This window comes from Elephantulus edwardii, unplaced genomic scaffold (genome assembly GCF_000299155.1).
Source record: "Elephantulus edwardii isolate Elephantulus edwardi_28Jun2011 unplaced genomic scaffold, EleEdw1.0 scaffold00007, whole genome shotgun sequence".
Classification (NCBI taxonomy): domain Eukaryota; kingdom Metazoa; phylum Chordata; class Mammalia; order Macroscelidea; family Macroscelididae; genus Elephantulus; species Elephantulus edwardii.
In genome coordinates, this window is record NW_006399757.1 from 5718997 (window position 1) to 5736490 (window position 17494).

At 36.5% G+C, this 17494-nt stretch overlaps 1 pseudogene; it reads left to right on the top strand.

Annotated features, from left to right (window-relative positions):
• Positions 1-1872: 1872 nt before the first annotated feature.
• LOC102844802 overlaps positions 1873-17494 on the top strand; it is an 84977-nt pseudogene continuing 69355 nt past the window's right edge.

Below are 17494 nucleotides of genomic sequence, written 5' to 3' on the forward strand. Positions count from 1 at the left end.
TTTTTTTTTGAGAAAAATTATTGTTGTTGTTATTTGCTGTTAAGCCAGAACCAACCTATATCTTACTCTTCAGTGGGTTTTCAGAGGCAATTAATCTCTCAGGAGATTTCCTATCTTTCTCCTGCACTGTGTCTGGTGGATTTGAACGAAGTGCCTTCAAGATTGCAGCTCAGCTTCTTTCTACTAGGCCACCAGAGCAAATTATTACTGCCTTAAAAGTTTAGTGTCATTGAACATATTAACTTAAGTAAGTTCTGACTCTACTAAGTGTTAGAATGTAGACTACACAGCAGTCCCATCATTTCCTACCCTCTCTCCTGATGAACTTACAGTCTTACAGGGATGAATGAGAATGGTGAGAAGACAAGCATTAATACAATTGGATTTGTGTTATACAAAATACATATTTGAGACTACGGAAATACATCCATAACAAATAGTACAGTTTCCATTAAATAAAGATCAAATCAAAATCAACTCTGTAGCCGCTTCTATTCACTTATTGTGCAGCATGAAGAAACTCAATCTTTTTTTAAGTAACAACAACAACAAAAATTGTTACCTTCCTATATTCTTTAACAAATGTATTTAAAGACATAGATTAAAAAAAACACAACTGAAACATCTTAAAAAATTGTATTATGTCCACAAATTTTGTGTTCTCTATCTTGTGAGGTCTTCTAATGTGCGTGTCTAGGAAGTATTGATATTTTCAAAGTAAATTACCAGTAATTACATTATGTGTTAATAGCTTGAATTTTCAAATTTTAAGGAAAGATTTCCAGAAAGGACAAAAAATAAAAATCACTATTATATTGCTGTTATGAGGGGCAGTTTAAAGCTAAAGCCATGAAAAGGTAGAATTAAAATCCTATAAAAGAGACTAGCAAGAACATCTGATGCATTCATATAAACATGAGACAAAGTAGATTTTTAACTAAAGAGATACTATAGACATGAGAGATAAAAGTCATCAATATTAAGAATTAGATAAGAAAAAAGAGAATTAGATAAGAGACACTACTAGCAATTTTATAGAGTTGAAAGTGATATTAAGGGGCTCTTATGAAAGTGTAATAAACAAACTCCTAGAAAAAGAACTAAATAAAATGAATAAATAAAAACAACAAAAAGCTATAAAAGAAATTGTTGCATAGTTTTAAAACTCCCAACCATGACAACAAGTTTAAGTAAATTTAGTGGTAAAATCATTCTTCTAGTAATTTTTTGAAGAAATAATCTCAGTTCTATCAACATTTTCCAGATAATTAAAAAAGAGCATATCAGCATAAAATTTAGCCCAAAATTTGGAAAGGACCTTGCAATAAAGAAATATTGCAGCTAAGTTGTATAGAAAAATATTACATATAAATCTGAAAGCTAGACAATTAGGATGACAGAAGAAGAATCTATGCCTCTGAGTTACGGTATTGGAGAAGAGCACATAATATACAATGTACTGACAAAAGAATACGTCTGTTTTGGAGAAAGTGTAATCAAGGTATCATTGGAGGCAAGGATGATCTTGGTGTCTAATGTTTATTGTTCAAAATTGTCTTTCCTAGCCAAAAACTTAAATGTTTGTTATATGCTACAATAATTATTTTATCAAAGAGAGAATATTAGGAGGAGATACAAGCCCCACCCTACTAGAGATTTATATGAGCTCATGGGACCTCAGTGCCAGGCACTTCTTTCTCCTTTGGAAATCTCTCTTGCCTGAGACATAGTTTGCAGTTGCTCACCAGTCTCTGCACCATGAACCCAGATCACCCACAGTTGCCATCTAGCTGTGCCACAAGGCACAACCTACAGGATCCAGGCCACAGGATCTATTAGTTTCTTGAAAACCAGCCTATTACCTAAGGTCACATGAATCGTTACCCCAAGGGGTCTGAGTTTGTGAGAGACCTTATAGCAAATGAACCCAAGAACATAGAAGAGGTAGGAAATGGAGAAAAGAAGGAGCTATCGATGTCAGGAATCAAGGACTTACATAGCAGGTCAAGCATTTGGGACTACATTGACTTGGGACTTCTTATAATAGTCTGCTGTTATTCTTAGAAAGAATTATAAAAAGAGATGTTTACTTTGCATAACACATATTTTGAATGTGTTTCTAGGAGTAGCAATTCCTTGCAATAGCATCACACTTGGAAAGGCAGAAAGTCACTGTGAGACAGACTAACCCCAAAAATGAACTGACCCAGTGATTGTCACAGTGGGCTCAGATAGGCTGATAATGGCACAGGATAAGTCAGGCTTCAGATCTATTGTTCTCAGATTTGCTATGAGTTGCAGTATATGCAATGACACATAACAGTAAGAACATTGGTACAAGACCGAGAAGACTTCAGACATGTCAGGAGGGGCTAGACCTTGGAAAAAGATAGTCAAAGATCAATGAAAGAGAGGAAGACCCTCAACAAGCTGGATTGGCACAGTGACTGTGACAGTGGACTTGATCCTATCAGATATAGTAAGGTTGGTGCAGCATAGAACCAAGTTCAGGTCCGTTGTTCCTAAGGTCACTATGCGCTGTATTCAACTCAATGGCACCTACAACTATAATAACAATTACTGTTATGGGGAAGATAATGCTTATGAAAGGCACAAAGAGATTGCTAAATTTTAGACATGTTCTTTGTTTTGACTGAGTTACACTGGATATGCTTATCCTATGGAAATTCATGGAGTTGTAAATTTGTGATGGGTCTACTTTATGTTAAACTTTTCATATGGAGCTTCATTTAAAAATTGGAGAACCGTATAATCTTTAAGACTCATAATTAAAATTTAGAGACAGAATATGAAAAAGGGTCCTTTACTTTTTTGTAAGCAGGAGGAAATTTTCAACAAAAAATTACCATAGTATAATGAAAAGAATATGGACTTTGAGGCCAAAAGTTTTTGAGTTTGAATCCTTAATTTGCTCCTTTGTAACATCGAATCCATCACTTTTTCCCATCCTCCTGAATCATGGCATTTAAAAAATATGATCAGTTTACAGGAATATATTAAATATATTGATAGACATGAAGTCTCCCTTCTCTCTCCACCCAGTTCTCCCTAGCACTTTCTAAAGAGTAAAGGCAGCATATCTCAATATGACCCAAAGGCAGTAGATGTGTAATTGGTAGTTACTAGATTTCTCCCTTTATTCACTTGGGAAACTGCCTCTTTAGGAAAAAAAATAAATACAAGACACTTCTTACACTCATGCCATAATTACTGTGCTTTGCAGTCTCTCTTCTTTCAGGTTCAGTTCTTAGGCATGCCAAAGCATAGTAGAAATAAACAGACTAATCATTTTTCTTTCCCAAAGCCTCAGTTAGGAAACTCATTTATCTCATCTGTGCCAAAAGCAAATATCTTCACAGCCCTCCCTGTTTTGCCTTTTAGGTGACTCAGAACACCTGGTTGCCAATTGCTAGCTGAGGATAATTAGCTTTCAATTATCACCAGTTACATTTTCACCTGTTCAATTTGCAAATTCCTGAATTTTTTGGCTTGTCCTATTAACAAATTCTTATCTCGGCTGTCTTCAGTACACCTGGCTGTGTGAGAGTGGGGAAACAGTTACCTCCTCTGGGAATTCTCCCTTCATCTGCCATTCTGTCCAGTTTTCTCCATCTGGTGTTAGACAGGGACATTTAGAGACACCCAAGTTATTTGTTCTGGTCTTTTCTGTTTGCAGGACGTCCTGCTTTTCTAAGAGTGTTTCTATAAATTTTCATTTTGTGAAAAAACAGTCCAGTAATGTTTTAATTTCTTGACATTGGCTTTCTTCAGACATCTAAAATGACAGCTAGATAATATAAGGAAAGGGTGGATTTTTAATAATGAAAAGTCTCATATTGAATTTCAATGATGGATTATGAGTCAGTAAACCAGAAATAGGGTTGCTGTGAGACGCCTGCGACTCGATGGCACTTAACAGCAACAACAACAAATCAGAAAAGGAGGTGAAGTTAAAGTAGATAATATAGTTAAGACTTTGAAACACAACAGGAGAAATCCTTAATGAAATAAATTGGTCTTTTTGGTTGACATTCATATCAATTAAACAGAGTACATTAATTAAAAATCAATTGTTTGCATTTAATCATAAATAACATTGTGTGATTAATGATCTTAGAACAAAAAAAGTGAAATTATCTAAATTTTATAATAATCAACATAGGTGGATTGACACGGTGAATGCTGCAATGGGCTCTTGTGTGTCAGGAAATGTGAGGATGGCACAGAACAGAGTTCTTCAGACCTTTTTTGTTCATAGAGTCACTATAATTTGTACTTGACTCAACGACACCTAAAAACCTCAACATCAACACAACAACATATAGAAGATATTATCACAATGTAAATTACTAGCAAACAATACAAAGTGGATACACACATTGATTTATACCTTAGAAAGTTTGAACATAGCACTTATAAATGAAGAATTTTTTAAAATAACATTGATAAGTGAAAACATCAGAAAATGAGTAAAATTTGTTCTACTTCAAACAATTGTTTACATTTTAAAAAATCAATAACAACAAAACAATCACATTAAAAGAAACACTTTAAGTAGAGAAATGACATGTAGTAATGTTCTCAAGCATTATACTTAATTTTTCATGTCTTCATCTTCTATCATTGTTGCCCATTTATAGTAAATCAGTTACTAACTTGGCAATATGCTTAATGTTTTTATCATCTGTTTGATCTTTTTATTACTCTAATTCAGAAAAATTCACCAAATGAGGTATATATAATATTATTATATAATACTATACATTTTTCATTTACTGTGCATTGTGTTGCATCTATTAAATTATTGTGAACAGCATTTCAATCAACTTTTTATGTTTTTGTAACTTTCAGAATATTTGTAGGATATGTCAAGGGCTATGAATCAATTCTTAGGGACTTTGACATATTGTCTAAGTGCCTTTCAAAAGACTTACCAGTTTTACATCTCCTACTTGTAAATTTTCATTACTAAAATGGTATCATTAACCTTTTACATTTCCTTTGTTATAAAGAAGTTACTGTTACATTTTAAATATTGCAGATTAATTCACACATAATGCAGAAATTGTTATTTAGAAATGAGAAATAAAATTAAAATTGCCATGATTTGATAAAATCTTTCACATGATTGCTATTATTTGTACCATCAAGTCAGAACTGACTACTCACAGCTGACCCGCCAGAAGGTTTTCAGAAGCAACAAATCACATGGGAGAAATTGATCATCTTCCCCCCTTGGCGCACCTGGTAGATTCTAATCTTCTGCCTTAGGTTGGCAGTGCAGCTCATTATCACCAAACCACCACAGATACCATACGGTATTTCATCTTCTTATTGGAAGATGTTTTAGATCCCCTTTAAAATGTACATATTTTTGAATTGCCAACAACACCTATCATATGATCTTGTCCCAATTACATTTTGAGTTTTTTTCAATGGCAAGCATAATGTCTTACATTTGCTTAAAATCTCAACCTAATTGCCATCAAGTCGGAACCAAATTGTAGCTGACCCTTTGGTGGGTTTTCAGAAGCTATAAATTGCACTAGTGACTGCTCACCTTTCTCCCAAGGAGATTAGATACTAATCATCTGCTTTTGGATTGGCATTGCAACTCTTTACCAGCTAGACCACCCACCACAGCTATAGTTCTGACTTACACAAACTGGTGAGGCTCACTATTTTCCTGAAAATAGTTTTATGTTTTTTTTTAAAGACATAATTTATTCATACTATAAGATTATCTACTATTTTGTATTAATATTGACTTTAAAATACTACATATTTACATATTTATTAACTAACTGAAGGGACATTTATGAAATGTGAAACAAAACACAAAGGAAAATCTGGTTATTTCTATTAAGGTGGGCTAAAGACAAATTAGAAAAGGCTTGTTTTAATCCCTAACATTATTTTTTTAGTAATTTGGGCAAGGGCCTTGGTATTCCCTTTTCTTACTGTGAAATCAAGGCAGGAAATGTTCTGGGAGAGTAACAGGGAGAGGAATAGGAGGTAACTGAGGAGAGGGACTGCGCAGCACAGAATTTAGTAGGAAGAACGGAGACAAGTCAGGGATTTGAATAAAAGGTTAGAGAGTTTATTAAACATAGTTTGTTCCGGGGATGAATGAGTGAACCTCTGCTAATGGAGAGGACTCCAGGGCATTTTAGGATCCTGGTTTTTAGAGGACTTAGGTTAATATACACGAAGTTGTCATTATGTATAAGAACCGACCCATAGTTGACCCCCTAGCTGGGTTTCAGAGATTGGCCATCTTCCTCCCACAGAACAGCTGGTAGATTCAAATCTTATGCATTCAGTTTGGCAGCACAACTCCCTCCAGACCCGACCTTTAGGTGTCAACTCTTAGTCTGATCACAGAGATGTAGTAGAATGTAATGTATTCTATTTGTAGTTCAGAATTTAATGACTGTTGCAAATAGCATATGATGGGTCCCTCAACCAAGAGTTGACTTTCTATGCTTTAGTTTGTTAAAACCCAAAACCAACACCACTGTCTTCCAGTCAGCTTGAACTCATACTGACCCTTCCTAGCTTTCTGAGGCTGTAACTTTTTACAGGAGGAGAATGCTCATCTTTCTTCCACAGAACAGCTGACCTTTTAGTTAGCAGGATATACTTCAAGGCAACACACACCCTTATCATCTTTTATGTCTCTGTGGGAACTCAGTATGGGTTATAGGTGGTGTGGAATTATCTTCACAACAAAAATAACCAGAGAAAAAATGGAACAAACAAACAAACAAATCCACTACTTTCAAATACTGGACTGCAGGTAATAGAGGACTGATATTTCTGTTACAAGGAGAAGAAATAGGCTTTCCTTCTTTCAGATCTCATTCTCTACAGTGCTTTCTGTTTTGGAGTAATTTCTAAAAATAGGAAATTCAGAGGATATGTGTGCCTTATTTTAAGGGAAAGAAAGTTCTCCAAAGGGGAAAAAATAACAGATATATGAAGAAAGGAAATGTAATCCCAAATTAGAAATACATAGTTGTAGTGATAGATTTGACATGCAAGAACATTTAAAAAACTGTCATGCTCAATATGGGCAAACAATAAAAAAGGAAGATAAAGTAAAGAAGCAAGAGATAAAATAGGAGCAAGAGATTTCATGAGATGAAGTTAACAACAGGTTTCCAATTTCAGGAGAAAAGAGAAGTTAACACAGAGATATAGAATCAGAAACCACCCAAAAGAAAACACTGAGAAATAAAAAGACTGATGAAACAGAGCTTTAGTGACTTGATAGGATATATTTGAAAAATAATTTATTGAGCATATTAAAAGTTAAACATCAATTATGTGATAATTTTCTCCTCTGATTATTTAACCAAGAAACTAAAAACATGCCCATATATGTTCATTGCAGTTTTGTACATGTTAGCCCAAATTAGAAATAACCCTAAAGTTTTTCAAAATATGAATAAATGTGTACACTTTCTTCTCTATTCTATAGTAGAAAACTACTAAGCAATTAAAATAAAAACAAGCAAACTACTGACAAAACACATGCAGCAATAGTTTACGAAAGTACTCTCTCTTTACCTTTCATTGCGGTGATATAAACAGGTAATCTTCTCTACAATGACTTAAAGTAGATTAGTTTATTACCAGAAGTATTATCAATGTACTTATAGCTGCTAACATAAAGGTTGGAAATTCAAGTCCACTTAGTGATGTGTCAGAAGACCTGGTGGCCACCTTCTGAAATATTAGCCATTTCCCACAGTTCTACTCTGACACACACAGTAGCCATGAACTGGACTTGACTGACTCTAGAGCAACCTGTGTCCTAAAGAAGCAGCTGTTAGAGTTCAACTGCTAAACCGAAGGTCAACAGTACTCACTCATCAGTCACTTTGTAGGAGAAAGATGTAACAGTCTGCTTCTATAAAATAGGGAGAGGGATGTTGTTGTTGTTAGATGTCTTCAAGTTGGGTAGGCCTCATAGGGACCCAATGAACAAAAGATCTTGTCCTATAATACGCTATCCTCACTATCCTTGATATTTTTGAGCCCGTTGTCATAGTCTGTGTCATCCATCTTGTTGAGAGATTTCCTTTCTTTAACTGGTCATCTATCTTTCCCTGGGTGACATTTTCCAAGGACAAGCCCCTCCTAACAACATGTCCAAAGCGTGTGAGATGACGTTTCATCTTTTTTTGCCTTTAAGGAGCACCCTGACTAGATTTTTTTCAAAACATTTGTTTGTCCTTTGGCAGTCCATGGGCTATTCAGTACTCTTCTCCAACACCACAGATCTGGGCATAGGTTCTTCTGTGGAAATTCCTGTGAGGCAGCTCTCTTCTGTCTTATAATTAATTGGATGACAATGAGCTGGATTTGGTTTCTAGAACTACTGGTCATTTTATTGACTGGAACGGGTTTTGAGATGACTGACTATATTATCTGATGATTGCGGTTAGGCGTTGATTTCTCAAGATCAACTGCACACTTATCAGTAGTGCACTTTTCTATATAAACTATAACAAAATAAACTGTATTAAGTGCTAGAATAAAGTAAAATAGAAACAGTGCAGTTAGTATTATGTACATATGTATGTAATGTGTATGTACTGCATGAACAATAATAGTTATGTATGCATTACGGCACTTGCAACATAATAGATAAAAACAGGGCAAAAATTATGAGAAATTTTGTAACTATATTTGGATAATAATATTTTTCCTTTTCACTGCTTTTTCATATTTTCAAAGAATTTACACTAACTGTACACCAAAAATGTTAAAAAATAGACAACATAGAACTGAGCTTTCAGTGGCTCAATAAACACTTCAAGGCTTTGACCTCAGAAGTGCCCAGGTAGTTCCTTAGCCCAGGTAGCATAATATTCAAAACAGTTGGCTTCTAACTGAAAAGTTAGTGGTTTGAACCCTCCAACCTGTTATAAAGGAGAGAGATGTGACAGTTGGCGTTTGCAAAGGTTACAACTTTGGGAACCCTACAGGCAACCCAGTTCTCTCCTACAGGGTGGTCATGATTCCCAATGTAGTCATGGTTGGGAATTGACTCAGTGACAACAGGTTTGATTTGTAGGCAGACATCAGGGTTACTTAAAACATATATGTATATGCATATACATCTCAGGCTTTATTACCTTCTTGCAAAAATCTATCAATTTTTAAAGCCTAAATGGCAACATTTCTTTTCAACAGCAATATCAATGTACTTTGACTTGATTTAACATGATTGAGAGCTTAGAAAAATCTTACATTTATATATCTAGTGTTACAGAAAATCATTTCTAGAGAACGTATTTTAGTTCATTTCACACTGTGTTAATTGTGTAACACACTGTAACCATTACCTTTTACTAACCAAAATTACTCTTCTAATGAAAACTGATGGATTTAACAAGAAATTATTAGATATGTTTGATCTAAGCATGAACAAGTGGTTGATGGGAAATACTTGCTGATGAATTTTTCATTTCATTCACCATTCTTTCCTTCTAGTTTATAATTTAATTACAAACCTCAATTTAGTTAAGTAAAGAACTATTTTAAAACCTCTAGTTTACAAAATACCTTAATGGGCAACATTAAATAAAGAATTTTTTTTAAAAAAGTGTTTATTTTGATAGATACTATATCTCCCTGCCACCTCCTATCACCTTTTCTTCTTTTCTTCCTTTCTGTCCTTCACTTCCTTTCCCCCCCTCCCCCACTCCTCTGTCTCTCTCTTTTTTTTTTTTTTTTGGTCTGTTTGAACCATTATTTCTCAAGTCTGTCAAGGCAAACACTTGGAAGTTTTTGTTTTGATTTTTCCTGCTTCCACACTTTTTCTTTTTATTCTTCTTACATATCTTTCAAATATATCATATATACAAATACATATATTTCACATATATTAATATGCTCTTTTCTCTTTGTTACTCTTTATGCAATCTGATTTCAACTCCAGGCTCTTAATTTCCCTCTTATTTTTCTTTGAATTTTTTTGCCTAATTGTTGTTGTTGTTATGTGCCATCGAGTCGCCTGCGACTCATAGCGACCCTATGTACAACAGCCCTAAACTCCGCTCTGTCCTGTGCCAATCGCACTGTCTACCATCCCAATTATCCCAGTCACTGAATCAATCCACCTCATAGAGGGCCTTCCTCTCCTGCGCCGTCCCTCCACCCTCCCAAGCATGATGTCCTTCTCTAAGGACCGGTTTCTCCTCAAAACATGTCCAAAGTAAGTTAGATGGATCCTCAGAATCCTTGCCTCCAAGGAGCCACCCGGTTTAACCCTTTCCAGGACAAATCTGTTGATCCATGGTAGTCTCAATACTCTTCTCCAACACCACAGCTCAAAGGCATCAATTCTCCTTCTATCCTCTGGTCATTGTCCAACTCTCTGATGCATAACAAGTGATTGCGAAGACCATGGCCTGTATCAAACGCACCTTAGTCTCCAGAGTGTATGTTTGCCTAATTACTCATCAAAATCTCTTAAAATACTTAAAGTCTGATTTTAATTTGGCTCAGGATAGGACAAGGTTCAGAGCCATTGTTCTGAACAATGGGTGATTGGATTATTATGTGTTATGGTTAACTCGACAGCATATAACAACAATAGTCACTGCCTTTAGGGAGCACTGGTGACTTGTTGTTGTGTCAGTGGAAACCAACGCATAGATTACCATCCAGCAGATTTTCAGGTGTGGTAATTTTATAGGAGGGTAGATTTGAACCACATGCCTTTAGGATTACAGCAGGGTTTTTGCCACTGTTATTGTTATGTGCTATTGAATCACCAGTGAATCCTAGCATCCCTATGCACTATAGCTTTGAACCCTGTCCTATTCTGAGCCAATCTCACTGTCTCCAACACCTACCCTTATTATCCCATTCACTGTGTCAACCCATGTTGCCCAGGGTATTCCTCTCCTGCATTGTCCCTCTGCCCTTCCAAACATGATGTCCTTCTCCTAGGACTGTCTCTCCTGACAATATGCCAAACGATGTGAGACAGAGCTCCAAAATCTTTGCCTCCAGAGTAAACGATTTTACCCTATTGAGCTCCCTAAAGGCAGTGGCAATTCTGGTGGACTAGTGGTAAATGACTACCAGGTCATTTATGTCTGAGATAATTCACATAATAAAATCCCGTTAGTCACATTAGTAACATTGTAGAAAATATAGCATTTATGAAGTCCATACTCTTCCCTCTCACACTTTTCAACTCATTTCTTGAGATTGCTTCCGAAAGAAAGTGTTGCTCTCAGATCTTTGTCTAAGAATCTGTATATGCAAGACCACACTAATGCATAATACCTTTTGCATATTTTAACCTACTAATGTTCATATTTGATAATCAAAGTGTCTTAGAAATTACAAAGTTTACAAAGAAGCTACAAAATAATAGTTTATGCATAAACTAATCAACTTGTATAAATTTTATATAAAAACAGACAAATGTGTCCATATATTATTTAAAGAAAATTAGAAGTTAAATAATGGAGCATAATAAACTAAAGATTGCAACAATAAAACTAGTGATAACCCAAGAATATTTTTGTACCTATTAGTCTACATATTCTTGTAATAATATTGGAAAATTTTTCTGAATGAATTTTGTTAAGAAAATATTACTTAGATTTTTGTGTGCTATGTTCAAAACTTGTAACACCATTCTAGGATCTGACTTTTAATCTCTTACAAATTAATTTCTGCCCTTTTGGGCAGTAAGTCATTTTATTATAACAAAGTATATTACAAAATAAGAAAAAAGAAAATGAAACTATGACATTCAATACATTATCTAAAATAAAAATCTGCCATACCGCTCTAATTTTCCATATGTATTGTTTTCTATAAACGCAGGGTATTTCTGTTCATTAGTATTGTGAACTCTCATTTCTACTAAATGGATCATGATTTTTTTCTTCTGTTAAATACTTTTTTTCATTAAATTGGTTACTAAAGATTATGACATTTAATGTTTTTTGTTTTACTTTGTTTTGCCCTCATATGCAACACACTGATGAATAATTAAATTTAAAAGTAGTTAATAGCAGAGTTAGTCACAATTGCAAGAATATGGAAACAGTCCAAATCCAACTGCAATCAAATATATTCAGAATTTGTGGTACATTCACACAATACTTCAGACAACTACTAAAACGTATATGGGGCCTCTTTAGGGAAGCATCTTGCTGAGGGCCACGTATGGAACATTTGGGTTTCTTTTGGTTTTTTCCATCCCACGTGGGTGTCAGTGGGTTGGTCTTGTCAGATGGATTGGGGGTCTCGGCTTATAGTTCAACATCATTTAGGCGTGTTGGAATTTAAAAATGTGTTTAATGCTTGGCTACGTCTGCACGCTGATAGCTATTGTGAAATGTGAATTTTTATGCTGGATGATGGAGGCTCCCTGTGGCTGAGGGTCACATATCAAAAACTAATACAAAACAAAAATTTAAAACAAAACTAGTGAATTAAGAGGGCCGACCCATGGTAAATATTTTCTGGCTTGCAGAAATTTTGAAAATTTCATTGAACACAAAATGGTACCTAAAACTAGAGATAGCGTATACTGGATTAAAATTTATTTTATACATCTCTATCTCTATATCTATCTATCTTTCTATCATCATCATCTATTTATCTACATCTGTCTCCAACTTTTGTTCTTTTACCCTTTCCTTCCTCTTTTCCCCATATAACATACCGTCCTCTAACTTAATTACTCACTTTTTTTAAAAGTTCTTGCCTAACATGTTGCAGGTGTTTCACAAATATTTGAAAAATGAAGGAATAACTTTAACCATGTCAAGCTCTTTTTCATAGTTTGTTCTCTAGTTACTGCTAGAATAACCATAAAAACCCACATTCCACAAAAACAAATAGATTCTTTTTCCTCTTCAGGTCAGTGGTAATTTCTAGCGTGTTTTTTTATTTTGATATGTTTATATAATTTTTTCATCATTTTTAAGAAGAACTTAAAATTTAAAACAAAGCATTCTCTATTTGTTGTTGTTGTTGTTGTTATGTGCCGTTGAGTCGCCTGCGACTCATAGTGACCCTATGTACAACAGCCCTAAACTCTGCTCTGTCCTGTGCCAATTGCAGTGTCTCTGACACTCCCATCCCAGTTATCCCAGTCACTGAATCAATCCACCTCATAGAGGGCCTTCCTCTCCTGCACCGTCCCTCCACCCTCCCAAGCATGATGTCCCTCTCCAAGGACCGGTCTCTCCTCACTACATGTCCAAAGTAAGTTAGACGGAGCCTCAGAATCCTTGCCTCCAAGGAGCCACCCGGTTTAACCCTCTCCAAGACAAATCTGTTTGTTTTCCTAGCAGTCCATGGTATTCTCAATACTCTTCTCCAGCACCACAGCTCAAAGGCATCAATTCTCCTTCTATCCTCCTTGGTCATCATCCAACTCTCTGATGCATAACAGGTGATTGCGAAGACCATGGCCTGTATCAGACACACCTTAGTCTCCGGAGAGACACCACTGCTCTTCAGCACTTTGGAGAGGTCCTTAACAGCAGTCTTTCCCATGGCAATGCGCCTTTTAATTTCCTGGCTGCTGGTGCCAAGACTGTTGACTATGGAGCCAAGCAAACTAAAGCTGTGTACAATCTCAATCTCTTCACCATCCATCCTGATGCTGCCAATTGGTCCAGTGGTGAGAATCTTTGTCTTCTTGACATTGAGCCTCAATCCATATTGTAGGCTGCAGTCCTTGACACTCTGCAGCAGGCACTTCAGGTCCTCCTCAGTTTCAGCAAGCAGGGTTGTGTCATCCGCATAACGCAGATTGTTGATAATTCGTCCACCAATCTTGACTCCACATTTCTCTTCATAGAGCCCAGCCTCCCGGATAATCTGTTCTGCATATAGGTTGAAAAGGTATGGAGATAGGATGCATACCTGGCGTACGCCCTTGAAGGACATGGCAAAAAATAAGGCTCCAGGAATAGATGGTATACCAATTGACATATTTCAGTTAACAGATGCTGCCCTGGACGTGCTCACCAAGTTGTGCCAAGAAATCTGGAGAACGACCACTTGGCCAACTGACTGGAAGAGATCAATATTTGTTCCTATCCCAAAGAAAGGTGACCCAACCGAATGTGGAAACTACAGAACAATTTCACTGATTTCACATGCAAGCAAGATTTTACTGAAGAGTATCCCAAAATGACTGGAACAGAACATCAATAGAGAACTACCAGAAGTCCAGGCTGGTTTCAGAAGAGGTCGTGGTACTAGAGATATTGTAGCTGATGTTAGATGGATCTTGGCTGAAAACAGGGAATACCAGAGGAATGTCTATCTGTGTTTCATTGACTATGCAAAGGCATTTGACTGTGTAGATCATAACAAACTGTGGCTGACTCTGAGAAGAATGGGAATTCCAGAACACTTGATCATTCTAATGTGAAACTTATACTTGGACCAGGAGGCAGTCGTCAGAACAGAGCAAGGGAACACTGCATGGTTCAAAATTGGGAAGGGCGTACGCCAGGGATGCATCCTATCTCCATTCTCTATTTAGAGACAGAAAATGCCTGATTGAGACCCGTGCAAGCTACTTCAAAGTACAGCATAACATTTTTTAATAGAACCAAGTTAGATCAGTCATATATGTAAAATAAGCATAGCATTTTTATTTTTAAACATGTAGAGGAAAAGCGTTATAAGTTAGTACAAATAATCACTTGATTCTTGGAAAGATGGAGGGTCAGTTAAAAAGAGGAAGACTCTCAAGAAGAAGGATTGACATAGTGACTGCAGCAAAGAACTCAGGTATGTCAGATATGATGAGGATGGTGCAGAATAGAACAAAGTTCATACCTATTTTTAGGCTTGCTGAGTTCTACTCAACTTGATGTTGTTGTTGTTGTTAAGTGCCGTAGAGTCGTGGCGACCCTATGAATGAAAGTCTTAAACGCAAAACTTTCATTTTTTCTCCAAGTTCATAGAGTTTCGGAGGCAAGCGTTTTTGGAAGTGGATACCAGTCCCGCTTCCAACTTGATGATACATAACAACAATATGGAAAAAGGAAACAGTCATTTGTTTAATACTAACTTGTCATTAATGCAACTAAACCTTGTTCTTCTTTCAGAATAAAATGAATTGTTTTTAAGGTTTCAAAGAAGATAAATGTTCATATATACTACATTATTTTTTTTTGTACTGAGAAAAAGAATTAGTGTCTGTTTTCTTGCTTTTAAACAAGAATTTGTTGTGTTTATGACAGTGTGAGGGCTCAAATACATAGGAAATGATGGAATAATCTGGGGGATTATTGCCTCAAACTCAGTAAAATGTATGTTAACTATTAACAACTTTAGTAAACATAAAGTTCTATCTCTCTCTCTCTCTCTATCTCTCCATCCATCCAGCAAACTAACACAAGTGCTGTACCAATTAGAACAAAGTTCTCCCCAAACTATGGGAAGCCAATACTAAATACTTGTAATAAACTGAATGCTATCTCAAGATGTGGGGGAGGCATGGTAAAACTAGAATTCACCCTGAGGCACTAAGGCAATCCTTAAGGGTTTACCAGATTCTTGCATTGTATTTGCTGACCCTTCCCTCCTGAGTCAAGGGGAAGGTTTTCAATAGAAAAAGCTTGGCTTCATTTGCATTGAATTCTCTTTGTGATTTACCTCCTAATAATTTTCAATAAAGATACAGGGAAGCTGAAATGGGGTTCATCAGTTGAGACTTGCTGGCCCCCTGTTTTTCATTCTCTCTGCTCTTATTCCTGGCTGTCTGTCTCTTTATTAGTAATTATAGAAATACTTTACCCTAGGTCTGCAACACCAAACATAATTAACACCAAACTAGAGACTCTTAGGCAGGACCAAACCAATCAACTTTTAAATACAAAGACCCGTCTATGAGGTCCTCATTGATTTAGACAACAGGTTTTCAGCCCACAGCTAGCTGATTGTTAACTAAATCAAAATGGCTAGTTTACACTTGATTGTTAATGAAATAAACTATGCTCAGTTTACACCTGATTTTTCAATTAAATCAAAACAGCCTGCCCTTCATAATCCAACTGCTCCAAAATGGAGACAGATTCAGCCCTGGATGTGCTCACTAGTCTATGCCAGGAAATTTGAAGGACAACTGTCAAGTCAAAAGACTGGAAGAGGTCCATTTGTTCCCCACTCCCAAGAAAGATGATGCAACTGAATGTAGAAACTATGGAACAATATCATTAACATCGCATGCAAGCAAAATATTACTGAAGATTATTGACAAGCAGCTAGAACAGTAGATAGACAGAGAATTGTCTGAAATTCAAGCATGATTAAGGATTAAGGATTAAGGACTAAGCATCAGGGACATCATTGATGATGTCAGATGGATTCTGGCTGAAAGTAAAGACCACCAGAAGAATGTCTATATGTGCTTTATCAACTATAAATGCAAAGGCATTTAACTGTGTGGATCACAGTAAATTGTCATTGACATTGAGAAGAAATGGAGTCCCAGAGCACTCAGTTTTGCTCCTGGATGAGGAGGGTATTGTGTGAACAGATCAGGAGAGTTTAAAATTGAAAAGGGAGTGTGTTAGGGTTCTAGTTTCTCTTCATACCTATTCAGTCTGTTGTTGTTGTTGTTGTTGTTGTTGTTATGTGCCATCGAGTCACTTGCAATTCATAATGATCCTATGTACAACAGCCCTAAACCCTGCTCTATCCTATGCCAATCTGTCTCTGACACACCCACTCCAGTTACCCTAGTCACTGATTTAATTCACCTCATAGAGGGTCCCTCCACTCTCCCAAGCATTATGTCCCTCTCCAAGGACTGGTCCCTCCTTTCAAAATGTCCAAAGTATGTCAGATGAAGCTTCAGAATCCTTGCCCCCACAGAGCAGCCTGGTTTAACTCTCTCAGAAGAATGGGAATCCCAGAACACTTGATTGTGCTAATGCATAACTTATACTTGGACCAAGAGGCAGTCATCAAAACAGAGCAAGGAAACACTGCATGGTTTAAAATTGGGAAGGGCGTATGCCAGGGATGTGTCCTGGCTCCATACCTTTTCAACATGTATGCAGAACAGATCATCAGGGTGGCTGGGCTCTATGAGAAGAAATGTGGCATCAGGATTGATGGAAGATCTATCAACAATCTGCGTTATGTAGATGACATAACCCTGCTTGCTGAAACTGAGGAGGACCTCATGCTCTTGCTGCAGAGGAAGACCCTTAAGGAACTGGCTTACCTTCCTCTATGAAGAAAAGTGTTGAGTCAGGATTGAAGGAAGATCCATCAACAATCTGCGTTATGCAGATGACACAACCCTGCTTGCTGAAACCGAGGAAGAGCTGAGCTGAAGCACCTGCTGCAGAGGGTCAATGACTGCAGCCTACAATATGGATTGAGGCTCAATGTCAAGAAGACAAAGATTCTCACCACTGGACCAATTGGCAGCATCAGGATGGATGGTGAAGAG